Source organism: Triturus cristatus, chromosome 6 (assembly GCF_964204655.1).
Source record: "Triturus cristatus chromosome 6, aTriCri1.1, whole genome shotgun sequence".
Taxonomy (NCBI): Eukaryota; Metazoa; Chordata; class Amphibia; order Caudata; family Salamandridae; genus Triturus; species Triturus cristatus.
Genome location: NC_140589.1, coordinates 1,074,276,025 through 1,074,289,434, shown reverse-complemented (window position 1 = coordinate 1,074,289,434; position 13,410 = coordinate 1,074,276,025). Strand labels below are relative to the sequence as shown.

The 13,410-nt window shown below is 46.4% G+C and overlaps 1 protein-coding gene across 1 annotated transcript in view; it reads right to left on the bottom strand.

Moving 5' to 3' along the window:
• VIT (vitrin) overlaps positions 1-13,410 on the bottom strand; it is a 1,751,009-nt gene that overhangs the window by 953,710 nt on the left and 783,889 nt on the right. The gene's annotated exons all lie outside the window — the stretch shown is intronic.

The following is a 13,410-nucleotide window of genomic DNA, read 5'->3' as shown; positions in this document are numbered from 1 at the left end:
GTGCAGTGCTACAAAGGGCCACATAGTGAAGTGTGTAATACAGAAAATAGTTTATATTTTACTGTGCAATATGGGTTTTATCAACATAATGACATCCCACAAACTACTCTGCAAAGCCTTATCGTTGTAGGGGCTACTACGATTATATGACATGGAGGACCAAATTACGCATTGAGGTTGTCTAAATTATGCTGCAAAATATGTCTTAGACTAGAAAGCCTAAGACATATCGTTTTGTCACCTCCTGTTTGCTCAAATTAGTTTTTGTTGGCTTCTGGACTCTGCACACTTTGCCGCTGTTAACCAGTGTTAAAATGCTTGTGCTCACTCCTTCAATCATGGTACAATTGGCTTACACCCAATTGGCACATTTAATCTACTTTTAAATCCCTAGTTAAGTGGTACTTAATCTACCCAGGGCCTGTAAATTAAATGCTACTAGTGGGCCTGCAGTACTGTTTGTGCCACCCACTTAAGTAGCCCTTTAAAACACATCTCAGGCTTACCACTGCAGCCTGTGTGCAGTTTTAAACTGCCAATTTGACCTGGCAAAAGAAACGTTTTCCCAGGCCTAAATCTCCCTTCCTAATACGTATAATTCACCTCTACAGTAGGGGTAAATAGCCCATTGGGCAGAGTGCAGTCCATTTAAAAAGTTGGACATGATGTACTTGTCGGCGCACAAATCCATCCTAAATTTACATAGCAAAAGGAGAGTGCCAACTGCCAGGAGAGGACCAGGAGAGGAGTAGCCTCGATATGGATTTGGTGCTTCCTGATTGGACCCGTAACTGCTATTCAAGTTCAGGAATCAATACTGAAACATTCTCATAAGAATGAGAGACAAATATCCCTTTGTTAAGGAAGATGAATCAGTCATTTCTTTATCAGTATATAACATCCAGGTTACGGATATTACCTGGCCTTTTAACGGTCGGGCTGATTCTGTCACTTGTGCCAGCGCTCGTGCACAATGCACATTGGCCGCAAGCGCTGACACACCTGACAGGGGATCGGCACCTAGAGAAGGAGTGTCAAATATTTTTACCACACCTATGTGACGTGGCCCTAGAGATAGCTATGGTTGAATCTGAGAGAGCCTCACACGCAGCCCCCCAGACTAAGTCTAGCCATTCCTTCACATTTTGCACGAACATCTCACAGCTTGCAGCCATTGCTCCTAACTTTAGTCCACACACTAATTTTACCCCCCCCCCCCCGGAATCTTAAGTAAATCAGCAAATGTCAACATCAATGCTAAGTTGGAATGTGGCATGGATCAAGACAAAACTTGATCTTGAGTGGGGGAAGTTTATTGATGATCACAGGGTGCTTCTTTCAAGAGACATGGCTAGCGGAAAATGTTTATAGGAATGGCTGCAAAAGTATTTTTATTTCTGGAATTAGCTCATCTGCTAGGAGACCCTCATAGGTTTACTAATATGTGTGAACACTACACTGAAGTGTTTTATCACAAAGTTGTAACTTCCTTTCCCTGATCTGCATGGGCTTGTCATAACACAATCCACTAGGACTTTCATCTTGCTAATTTATTTATTTTATAAAGTGCCTGAATCATCCCCGAAGAGGCATCTCCGCGCTATGGCGGTGCTGCAGTAGGCCATGAGGGAAGACATGGTAAAATAGCGCAGTTTTAAGGAGTCTTCTGAATTGGAGGTGATCAGGGCATTACCGCAAATGGATATTACATAGAAGGTATGTAGTGGTTGAATTTTCTTGCGAGATAGCTGGGGCCTTTGCCATTCAAGGTCTTGTGCACAATACAACACATTTTAAATTTGATTCATTTGCGTACCGGAAGCCAGTGAAGTTGTTGTAGGAGGGGAAGAGAGGCAGTCCTGGGGGGGCGCGTTCTAGGCGAGGCGCACCGCCGTGTTTTGGACCACCTGTAATCTGCTCAATGAGGACTCATTAGCTGAGACCAGAAGGGCATTACAGTAGTGCAAGCGGCTTTGTACCAATGCCTGGATGAGAGTTTTTCGTGTGGATAAGGGGAGGAGGGGAAAGACTCTCTGTAGCAAGCCAAGTACATGAAAACAGGAGCCTGAATGGGTTGCAGCGTGCTCTTTCATGGTCAATTCCTGGTCCAGGCATATGCCGAGGATCTTGACCACAGTCTTGGGCTCCAGAGGATCCCCCAGCTGCACCTGCCACCAATCTGGTGACCACAGCAATGGTGCGTCTCCAAACAGCATAATCTCGGTCTTCCCTGCGTTGAGCTGAAGGAAGTTGCTCATCATCCAGCTAGCTATAGCTATCATACCTTCCGAGAACGTAGATTGGGCATTAGGCATGAATTATTTGAATGAGAATAAGAGCTGAGTATCATCAGCATATGAAATTGGTAAAAAAAAACCAGAATCCTAAGTAAGTCCGGTAGGGGAGCAACGTAAATGTTGAATAAAGTGGGATTGAGACAGGAGCCCTTAGGTACTCCCTTAGTCAGTCCCATGACCTTTGATTGAGAGGGGCCTAGATTGATAGTCTGAGTAAGGAGGGAGAGAAAACTCGCCATCCACTGGAAGGCCAGTCGTCGGATTCAGACTTCTTTAAGTCTCTTGAGCAAGATCCGATGGGAGACCGTGTCGAAGGCGGCCGATAGATCAAGCAGCACAAGTAGTACTGCTTGTCCGCCGTACAGGGACGGCCTTATGTTGTTGGTGACAGCAATCAAAGCTAATCAACATCTATAATAGAAGCACGGTAGGCCGGAAGAATTGAGAATTATTGCCCCACTGTACATATTATTATCCTTGTATACAGCCTCCCACAACGTCATCTTTGCATGGGACTTAAATGTAACTTTCGAGCCCAATCATATAGCACAAGGCCTAGGCGCAGAGGAGGATGCAGTATGGAATATTCCAGAGTTCATGTTTCCATCTGAATTGTAGACACCTTCCTGCACAAAAACAATCCTAAGAGGCATTTTCCTCTTTCTTTGTGTAAAAGAGGAAAAAACGAAGAGAAACAAAGATATTTCACCTCATTACGCCTCACCTGGGGAGGCATAGCATTTTGATGCATTCTCAGGTCTACCATTAGTAGTAAATCTGGTAATGCGCCAAAATCACACTGACGTTCCACCCGTGGACCGACTCCCTGAGGCAGAGTAACGCAATGCAGTGATGTGTGCTGTCTTGCGTTACTCTAGATTTATTAACCCATGCAGGGCCAGGCAAGGTGGCCCTGTGTGGCTTGATAAATCTCACTTGGGCTTTTTATCACCCTTGCGCCCCCTTGCATGGTGCAAGGGCAAAGCAAAACCTTGATAAATATGGGCTTATATCCTCTTAGATCTCTGCATTTGGGCAACCATGGTGGATATGGTGTTCAGGCAAAGAGTTGAGAGCAACCACAACCCTTTGATAATAACAGTATGCAATCTTTTGTCTCATACAACAATGGAGGACCCAATATCTAGTGGGAATACATCAGCAGTGGCCAATATTCGAAGGAACATCAAGTGGAACGCACTTTGTTCCACTAATGACTTGATCTCCAGCAATTTATGATGAAGTTGCCATTCACTTGAGAATAATGCTTACAAACTGGAATTCTGTCCTTAAGGAACATAGGGGCATATGCATCAACATTAGCATTTGCGATTCCTTATTAGCGAAAAATAAGGAATCGCTAATAAGGAATAGCAAAAGGCTATGCATGTAGGAATCGCTATTCAAATAGCGATTCCTTAACATTCCTTATTACCGAATCGGTAATACCGAATCGGTAATAAGGAATACCTACCCATTCATTCCTATGGGCTTGGAGGCCCATAGGAATGAATGTAAAGCCATTCTGTATTAGCGATTCGGTATTACCGAATCGCTAATAGCTGGAGCACTTTCAAGGGTGCCAGGGTGTCAAAAGGACACCCTGTTGCACCCCTGAAAATGATATGTGCACATATGTTGCACACACACATGCTCTAAGGGCATGTGTGTGCGCAACATGACACTTTGAAAAATGCACAAAAGTGCATTTTTCAAAGTTTTTGCAAATTACCATGCAGTTCATCTTCATGGTAATTTGCTCCCCTTATTAGCGAAATCGCTAATTTTTTAACTTTGATGCATTGCATTTAAGGAATCTCACTTTGGGATTCCTTAAATGCAAGAGCTATTTAAGGAATCGGTATTTAAGGATTCCTTAAATACCGATTTCTGCTTTTGGGTTGATGCATTGGGATTGGGTATTTTCTACTTAATACCGGGAGCTATTAAGGAATCGGTATTTTACCGACTGGATTTTGGCTTGATGCATAAGGGTGATAGGCACTTATTTTTGAACCTCAAAGATTATTTCACAAAGGATTTCAAAAGGGCCATCAAAAATCCCAAGTCAAGGAAGTGGTTCTCAGCTACTTGTATGGAAGCTATGAGTAATTTGGTGACTTTACTAAAGTCAGGCAACAGGGCTGCCATCAGAGTCTAGCACAGTATATAGGGAGACCATCAAACAGGCCAAAGCAACATGGCAACAATCAATTTGGGAAATTCTTTTAGAGGACTCAAAAACATTCTTAAGCCAAGGCACCAAAGATCGGGTTAAATAACCCAAATCTTCTATTCAGCCCAGTGAATGGGAACAATATTTCAAATTGTTATATAACCACCCCCTTCCTGCTGTCCAATGGCCAGCCACCATTTTCTGAGTGACTTACAGCAGTTACTCACCTTGTGAGCCCACCACTCTGCTTTTCCTTCAAGGAAGCGTTGGCTGCAATTTGCTCCCAAAGGCAGAAGAAGGCACCAGGGATCGGTAAAACTCCTTCTGATATGTTTCACTCTAACCTCTCTATCTGGGTGCCATATATTAACATCCTTTTGGGGAGCCCGGTTTGCTGTTGTTGGAGGGGACAGTCAGGACTACATGCCCCAACAGTCCCCGAGGCCGTTGCCGCCTTCACTCTGTGCCAGGAGGTGCATACATTTCTCGGCTGGGCCGCGCATTGCAGGATGCACGCTGGCATGCCAGGGCTGGGCCCTAGCATAGACCTGGCCAAGGGCAGGCTCGTCTGCACCGATTCGCTGCCGAACGAGGCTGGGCTGGGTTCACCCTCTTGGCTAGTCACTTTTGTTGTAGAGGCAGGCCACAGGACATAAAAGACCAGATTTCCCCACATTGGAGCCGGATCCCTCACGAGTTAAGCCAGAGGAAGTCCAACAGTGTGGTAAGACCATGTCAATTGCATTATCACTTTATTTGTGGATGCCCTAGTTGCTGACAAGCACCTGTTGTGGTTAGTGTTTATCGATCATGGGGAAGAGAAAAGCCACGATTTCTGACCATGTGTCTAACAACCAAAGGGCTATTATTGACTCTGATCTAGGCAAGGCGGTGGGGGCCATTTCCCAGGCGATTGATAAGGCGGAGAGGAGATTATCTATGGGCCTCTCCGGTCCCCTAGTGTCCGAACTCTCACAGACTGATTCAGCAGAAGTAACTATCACAAGCCCTCCGGCTGGTAGCGTACAGGCTGCCATCCTCGGGGCAGAGACACCCGAGATAGGCAAGCCAGGTACAAGTGTTTCATCTCCTGGCACCAGGGGGGACGGTCAAGTGGTATCCCCAGGCATTAACAATAAGGGCACGGAGAAAGAGGTGTCATCAGCATCTAGGAGAGTGCCTAAAGCAAAGAAGAAAAATGAGCCCATAAGGAGAGAGGAGGCACCAAAATCTCCGTCCAGCCTGATAGACGTGGGAGGACTTTTGGAACACTCTGAGGGGATTAATCACAAATTTATTGACCGACCTGTTCACTAAGCTATGGAACAAACTGGACAAAGGGTTATCAGATTGCAAAGAGTCACTAGGGAAAGTGGATAACATGTTGAAATCTGTATCTAATGCCACTAATGTTTTGCCCCGAAGTAGGGTCCATGCACAGGCAACGTGCTCTAGTTCGCAAGGGCATTATGAGCCAGGAAACCGAATACTAAACTCTATCAGACCATCGGGGATTTGGCCCTTGATGGAACTAGGGGATTAGGAGAAGGAAATTGGGAACAGATTCAATACTCAAACATGTGGTATGGAGAGAGAAGGCCGAGGTGTAAGGGACCGACATTCCCATTGCGGGAGCAAGAGAAAGGGGGGTAAGCCTGAAGAACATTTACAGACCAGATTTGCCAGTAATTAATGTTGCCCCTATACTGTAGTTCTAGAAGGGGTGCACAGTCTGGGAGTGGGTACTGAGGAAGCTGCTAATGTTCTTATCAATAAAGTGTCTCACTGGCTAGGGAAACACAGTAGATTTAACACAAGGGACCATTCCCATATCCTGATGGCAAGAAGGGTCTCTTGGATTGGAAAATCCAAGAAATCCTTCAAGGGCTATGCTGTGATTGTCACCTTTAGATTCCCAGAAATAGCACATAATCTATTGAGACACTTGTCAGAGTTCCCTTTTTATGCTTCAGAAATTAAACCTTTCCAACTAGGTTTTTTTACAGGCCGGGTTCTATTACACTAGCAACCAATAATGCCAGGGAGTTGGAGGGGGCACATACACGTGGGAGGGAATGGAGGTGGCATCAAATACCTTTGCCCCTTTGTCAAATCTTAATGACCTGGATTGACAGGTGGCGGGCATTGAACACAGCCCAGCAAAGGCAGTAGTGACTGACCCCGAAAGGCAGGTCACTATGCCTAGGGGGGAACGGAGGAGAGAGAATGTAAACCACCCACATATCACCCTAACCAGAATTGCCGTATAGGCCATCAAGGTGATAAGACAATATCAACCATCTTACCCAGTACCCAGGGAGGGAGTGAGGTCAGTTTGATCTCCTGGAACGTAGCAGGACTAGTCTCAAAATTGGACGATGGGGGCGTGGCTAACCATCATGGCTGACCGGACGTGAATCCGATTGGCTCTGCACCAGGCCCTAATAAACTTGTAGCTTAGGGGGCACCAAAAGCCCCAAATTCGGCACGGAGGCTCGTCCTACGCACCCAGGAGCTGAAGAGGCACAAAAAGAGAAAGAACAGTCCACCCGGTGTGTTGCGAGGAAGCAGAGGTTTCTCTCACCGGCTCCCGATGCGGATTAAGATGGCGGCCGTCTCCCTGCTCGGCAGTGAAGACACGTGCCGGTGCTGCGGATGCCGCTGAAGACCTCGCGCACAGGAGGCAGCTTGAGGGGGTCGAAGGTCTCGTTCGTCTGGCCCCCGGGGGCTAATTGCACAATCAGGCTGAAGGTGTCTGGCGCCTCCAGCGTCTGCGCGGGAAGACTCGCCCTCCCACCAGCAACTTTGGCAGATGGAGCAGGAACCCCCGAGGGGCCGGAGATGCTTGGGGACCCACCCGGCGGCGGTCAATAGCAGCGGTGAGGAGTGGGGGGCCCCTTTCACCGAAACAGCCCGCTGACAGACAATGAGAAAAACGATGCCTGACCCTAAGATGGCGGTGGCGAGGCACCTGTCCTGAGCCTCGTGGGAAGGCCTGGGCTGGAAGTCTTGCTCCCTCGGTGAATCTCTGTTCTGCTTGGGTTTTCGGATCAGATAGAACCCGCTCATCAGAGCCTCACTAACCCAGCCAGAACGTTACCCCCTCCCTCTCCCTAGGGCCTATCTACAATAGGTAACCACATATATCTACCACCTAAGGACAGGGAATTCCTACTATACATACCAAGACCTCTTATACTCGGCGGCCTCTCGATCCCATACGAATCCAGACCTCTCTGCCCATACGACAGTATCACAAGTGGCGGCCTCGCGATCCCATACGAATCCAGACCTCTCTGCCCATACGACAGTATCACAAGTGGCGGCCTCGCGATCCCATACGAATCCAGACCTCTCTGCCCATACGACAGTATCACAGCACAAGTGGCGGCCTCGCGATCCCATACGAATCAAGACCTCTCTGCCCATACGACAGTATCACAAGTGGCGGCCTCGCGATCCCATACGAATCCAGACCTCTCTGCCCATACGACAGTATCACAAGTGGCGGCCTCGCGATCCCATACGAATCCAGACCTCTCTGCCCATACGACAGTATCACAAGTGGCGGCCTCGCGATCCCATACAAATCCAGACCTCTCTGCCCATACGACAGTATCACAAGTGGCGGCCTCGCGATCCCATACGAATCCAGACCTCTCTACCCAGACGGCAGTCTCAGCACAATCGGCGGCCTCGCGATCCCATACGAATCCAGACCTCTCTGCCCATACGACAGTATCACAAGTGGCGGCCTCGCGATCCCATACGAATCCAGACCTCTCTACCCAGACGGCAGTCTCAGCACAATCGGCGGCCTCGCGATCCCATACGGATCCAGACCTCTCTACCCAGACGGCAGTCTCATACGACAGTTCATCCTATGATCACCATAACATACAAAAAGGGAATCAGTATCACTATTCATCAGATCACACAAGGACGGCCAGTTCGAGCATAGCCTGTTCTCCGGTTCGAGGGGCTCCTCTTTCCCTTATTCAGTTACCACTTACCTGATCAGGGTTAACATCTGTTCATGTAGCCGCAGCTGACTAGAAGAATAGGCTACCCTCTCATACAAGAACACGCAGCACATGTTGGTTCACTACAAACTGGGTACTTTATTACTCATTACATACGCAATCACATAACATTACAATATAACACATAACCTGCAAAGAAAAGTGAAAGATTAAGTTGTGTACTCTAATAAGAAAGGGTCGACATCACCTTAGTAGTATGTAGCCTGCACTCAGTGGTCATCTAGGTTCCCTTCTCGTCTGTGCCTCGGCTCGCCTGGAAGTCACACCTCCGCAGTCACGGATACATGTCTGCACCCTTCTCCGAGTCACTGGGACCTCTTCCTTATCGGCTACTCTCTCCTCTCTGGTTATTCTGCTAGGAGAGTATCTGTCTCTCGGTTTTTCTCTGCCTCCAAGAAAGCGTCTGTCTTCCCTGGAATAAGTAGTAGCTTTACTGCTAACGGCTAGATGCCGCCTACGGACTGAACTTGTAACTGCCTCAGACTTTCACTAATATAGAGGTGCGTTTCCTCATGGAAAATTCCGGCCCGTAACCTGCCGCCCACCAAATTCTTGTACCTCCCCGTACCAAGGACACGTTCCCAGCCGGCCGGCCTGATGTAGTGTCTTCGGCATGAAGAAAAATACAATCCTTCGATAAGGGCCGGCCTGAACCGGTTCTCTCCAAGCGAATAACACCTCATAACTAAAACATTACATTTGACCTAGAAGCATCCCAAGCTGCCGGAGCAGAAAGAAAGATGGAGTCTCTCCCGTTTGAGGCCTACCAGGCCTGAATTCAGCACGGCTCCATGAAATACCCTCACTACAGGACAGGTTATCCCTAATACTAACGAATCTATCCCCTAGGCTATGTGTGCAAGCCCTGATCTATGGGGAAGAGCACAGGATCATGTCGAAGTGCCTAGTAAATAGGCTCCATTCACTACTCTAACCCTTAGGCTTGAATGGTAAAAGACTGAAGTCACATTCAATCACCTTTCAACACAAGAAGGCCGGGAAAATCGAGCAGAACATTTCACCCTTGACTTCAGTCTATTATACATTCATTAAACTGAACTAATATCTGTGGAAGAATAATATGAAACAAAACTAACTGATCTATGTCTAGTACCAGGTGTGCAGAATTGAAGTAGTGAAGGAATACACTGAATAAAGCAACAGATAGAAATCAAAATGCCGATAGTAACCAGAATACCTCCTAATATCTGACGTAACATATGCAAATCAGGTAACCAATTAAAGAGCCAGTCAAACCAGCCCTGGTCAATGTGTTTTCGAACTTCTTCTGTCAAGTCATGTAGTTTATCAATGTGAGCTTGAATGGATTTTGTATGATCAGACAAGTTAAAACAACAAAGACCCTCAAAATTAGAACAATCGTGTCCATGTTTAAGCAAAAGATAATCAATGGCCGCTCGATTTTGCAAGATAGCTCTACGTTCACCCTGGGCGTCTAATAGCATGTCAGACAGGACTGTAGAAGTATGATTAATGGATTTTACCATCCAGCAGGCCATTTTCCCAATAGATTTGGCATTATAAACTGCCAAAGCAGGAACACCAACAATTGAAATAGCCAGGCTAAGGTATTCAGACTTGGAATATAAATGCAAAGATGAGTCACAATCCTCCTGTAACCTCACTGTATCTCGAATCACACGAGAGTTGGCATTCGGATGTGATGAAAACATCAACAAGCTCAGTCTAGTAATGGCACAAGGGCCTCCAGAAATATTTGCGGGGATATATGGCCAGGAAGTATTACCACATGAGAAAAGCCATCCGGCAGGTAGTAACATCGTGCGATAATGACTGGGGGTAACTACCAAACTCTTGCAAGTCATGTTATTCTGAACAGAAGTACATGTTTTCGGTGTCCTTTGAAGGCACAAAGTTCGTTCATGAGCGGTGAATGAAGTGGCACCTTTCAATCTTAAACGCATACATTCAGAAATCGCACTAGGATCACAAGTAAGGAAAAAACACAAATCACCCTGTGTGATATTATAGGTAACGATATGGGACTGGATGGGGGGTATCGGGTCTGACAGTACAGTACACAAGGGGCAATACTCATGGGTAGCAAAATCGCCCAGAAGAACATTGGGGCGAGCATTCGATATATTAAAAATATGAGTCAAAGTCTCCAATGAAGCAGGGACAGCAACTAAACAAGTCGCTAGAATGTCAGTCACCGATCTCATCGGTGTCAAGCAGAAATGAGGGGCTTTAGTCACTCGTTTGGCTAACGTAGTCCAAAAGTTCGACGACGAATCCCACGCAGCGAAGGAACGCGACACTCGGGTTCTCAACTCAGCCCGGGTTGATGGGATCCCTCCTCTCTCGTCGTACCAGCCCAAAAGGAGTCCAACGCCGACACATCCTGCAGCAACAGTCCAAAGAATGATCTGAAAGAGAATCAAATACAGGCATTATTCATTCTCGTAAGTAACATTTGTCAGCCGGGACTGCTTCCCAGCTATCTTTCCCTGGTCTCATAACTAAAATGGTGTTGTCTTGACCGGTTGCAATGACTTCTGCTTGTTCAGGGGGATTCTTAGGCGACTGCACCCAAACTCTGGCCCCAGGATTATCTGTGGAGCCAAAACCTTTCTGGCCTCGTACAGTTAGCAACGTTGGGGCAGTGCCTTTTGTGATCTCACCACTGAAAACAGGCATTATTAGCAATTGAGCCACTCGGTCAGTTCGATGTATCAGTAAGTCAACCTCACTGCTATTCAGCAGGAGCACCTTAATCTCTCCCTGATAATCACTGTCAATGATTCCTCCAAGCACCTGAACGCCTTTTACAGCCAGCCCCGATCTAGGGGCGATTAATCCGAAATTCCCAGTTGGTATATGAACACCAACACCAGTTTCAATGATGACTCGATTCTTACTTTTTATAACGGTGTCATCTATGGCATGCAAGTCTAAACCTGCCGAACCTTGGGTTGCTCTACATGGAGCCAAAGCTCCGGGAGTAATTTCCCAGTACATCACAGTCTCTCTGATTTCATTGGGCTTAGCATCAACATTCGGAGGAAACAAACGCATAAATGGGGATTCAGCATTTAGAAAAGGACGGTTATTCAAAATCAATAGCGCTTGAGGCAAAAAGTCTCGCCAATTTTTATACTTGTCATCTGTTAATTTACGTAACTGATCTTTCAGCAGGCCATTCAACCTCTCCACAAGACCCGAGGCCTGTGGATAATATGGTATATGAAACACCCATTCAATATTGTTTTCCACACAGAATTCCTGTACCAATCTTCCACGAAAATGGGATGCATTATCAGATTGAATTTGGAATGGCACACCATAATACATCATAATCAATTCCAATGTTTTAATAGTATTCAATTGGGTAGCTTGCTTACAGGGAAGGGCCACCAACAGGCCACTGTATGTATCAACAATAGTGCAAACATATTGACAATTCCTACTCATAGGAAGTGGACCGATGTAATCAATCTGCCAAATTTGAGCGGGCAATTTCCCGCGATGTAAATGACCTTTAACAATTTGGGGCACTTTGCGCTGCCTGATATGCTGACAAATGGGACAATGTAGAATAACATTTTTGATTAAATCTAGGGGAATATAAATTCCTCGATCAGCAGCCCACCTGCTAGTGGCTTTCTCTCCAAAGTGTCCTGCTTTCTGGTGGGCCCATTTCGCCAATCCCGCAATATCAGAATCTTGCCCGTCCACCACTGCCTCAGCAATTTTAGATTTCTCATCTGCAATGTTAGGAAAGAATTTGTCAAGAGAGTCTATCGGGGTATGAGCATCCACATGGAAGATTGTAACAGTACTCTGTGGGAGCATTTCCCAAATCTCCTGCCATAATTCTTTTCCCCACAGTTCTTTTGAATGGATTTTCCAACTATGGGAATGCCAAGTCGGTAACCAAACTGCCAGTCCATTGGCAGTAGACCAAGAATCGGTGAAAATATGACATATGCCAGGTAACTCTTGTTTCAGAACTTGATAAACAGCATAGAGTTCAGCAAATTGACTGCTCTTACCCTCACCAGTTGTACTCAGCAATTTTTGTGTGATCGGATTATAGGACACCGCCTTCCAATGCCGTTTCGTCCCTATGAACCTTGCTGAACCATCCGTAAACCAGACATGGTTTCTGTCCTCTGCGGACAAATCATCAAAAGGTCTACCCCACTTAACAGGAGACTCCTGTACTAAAGGTACGGAACATTCACTCTCAGTCTCAGTCGATGGCGCCCGCGCCACCTGCTCATGCAAAGATGCAACTCCTTTTTGTCCCACACGTGCCCTGTCTTGTATATACCATTTCCATTTAATCACACTCGCCTCTTGAGCGTGTCCAATTCGGTGAGTTTTCGGCGAACTCATAACCCACTGCATGATAGGAATTTCAGGTCGCAAAACTATATCATGTCCCAAAGTCAATTGCTCGGTATCCACCAGAGCCCAATAACATGCAAGTAACTGTTTCTCAAAAGGTGTATAACGCTCACCAGCACCAGGTAACTTTTTGGTCCAGAAACCTAACGGTACTCTACTCTTGCCTTGTTTCTGCCACAAACTCCAATTCGCATAAAGGCCTTGTACAGACACATTCAAATCCACATCACCATCACATACAGGCCATAAATCCAGAGCATGCTGAATTGCTTCTTTCGCCAGACTGAACGCATCTTGTTGTGGTTTATCCCATTCAAATGCATTCTTTTTACGAGTGACATGGTACAAAGGGGCCAATATTTGACTCAAATGAGGAATATGCTGGCGCCAAAAACCAAACAAACCAATGAAGCTTTGGGCTTCTTTCCTATTCCTCGGAACTGCAAAATCAAGAATTTTCTGTTTAACCTGAGGGATCACTTCTCGGTGCCCCTCATGC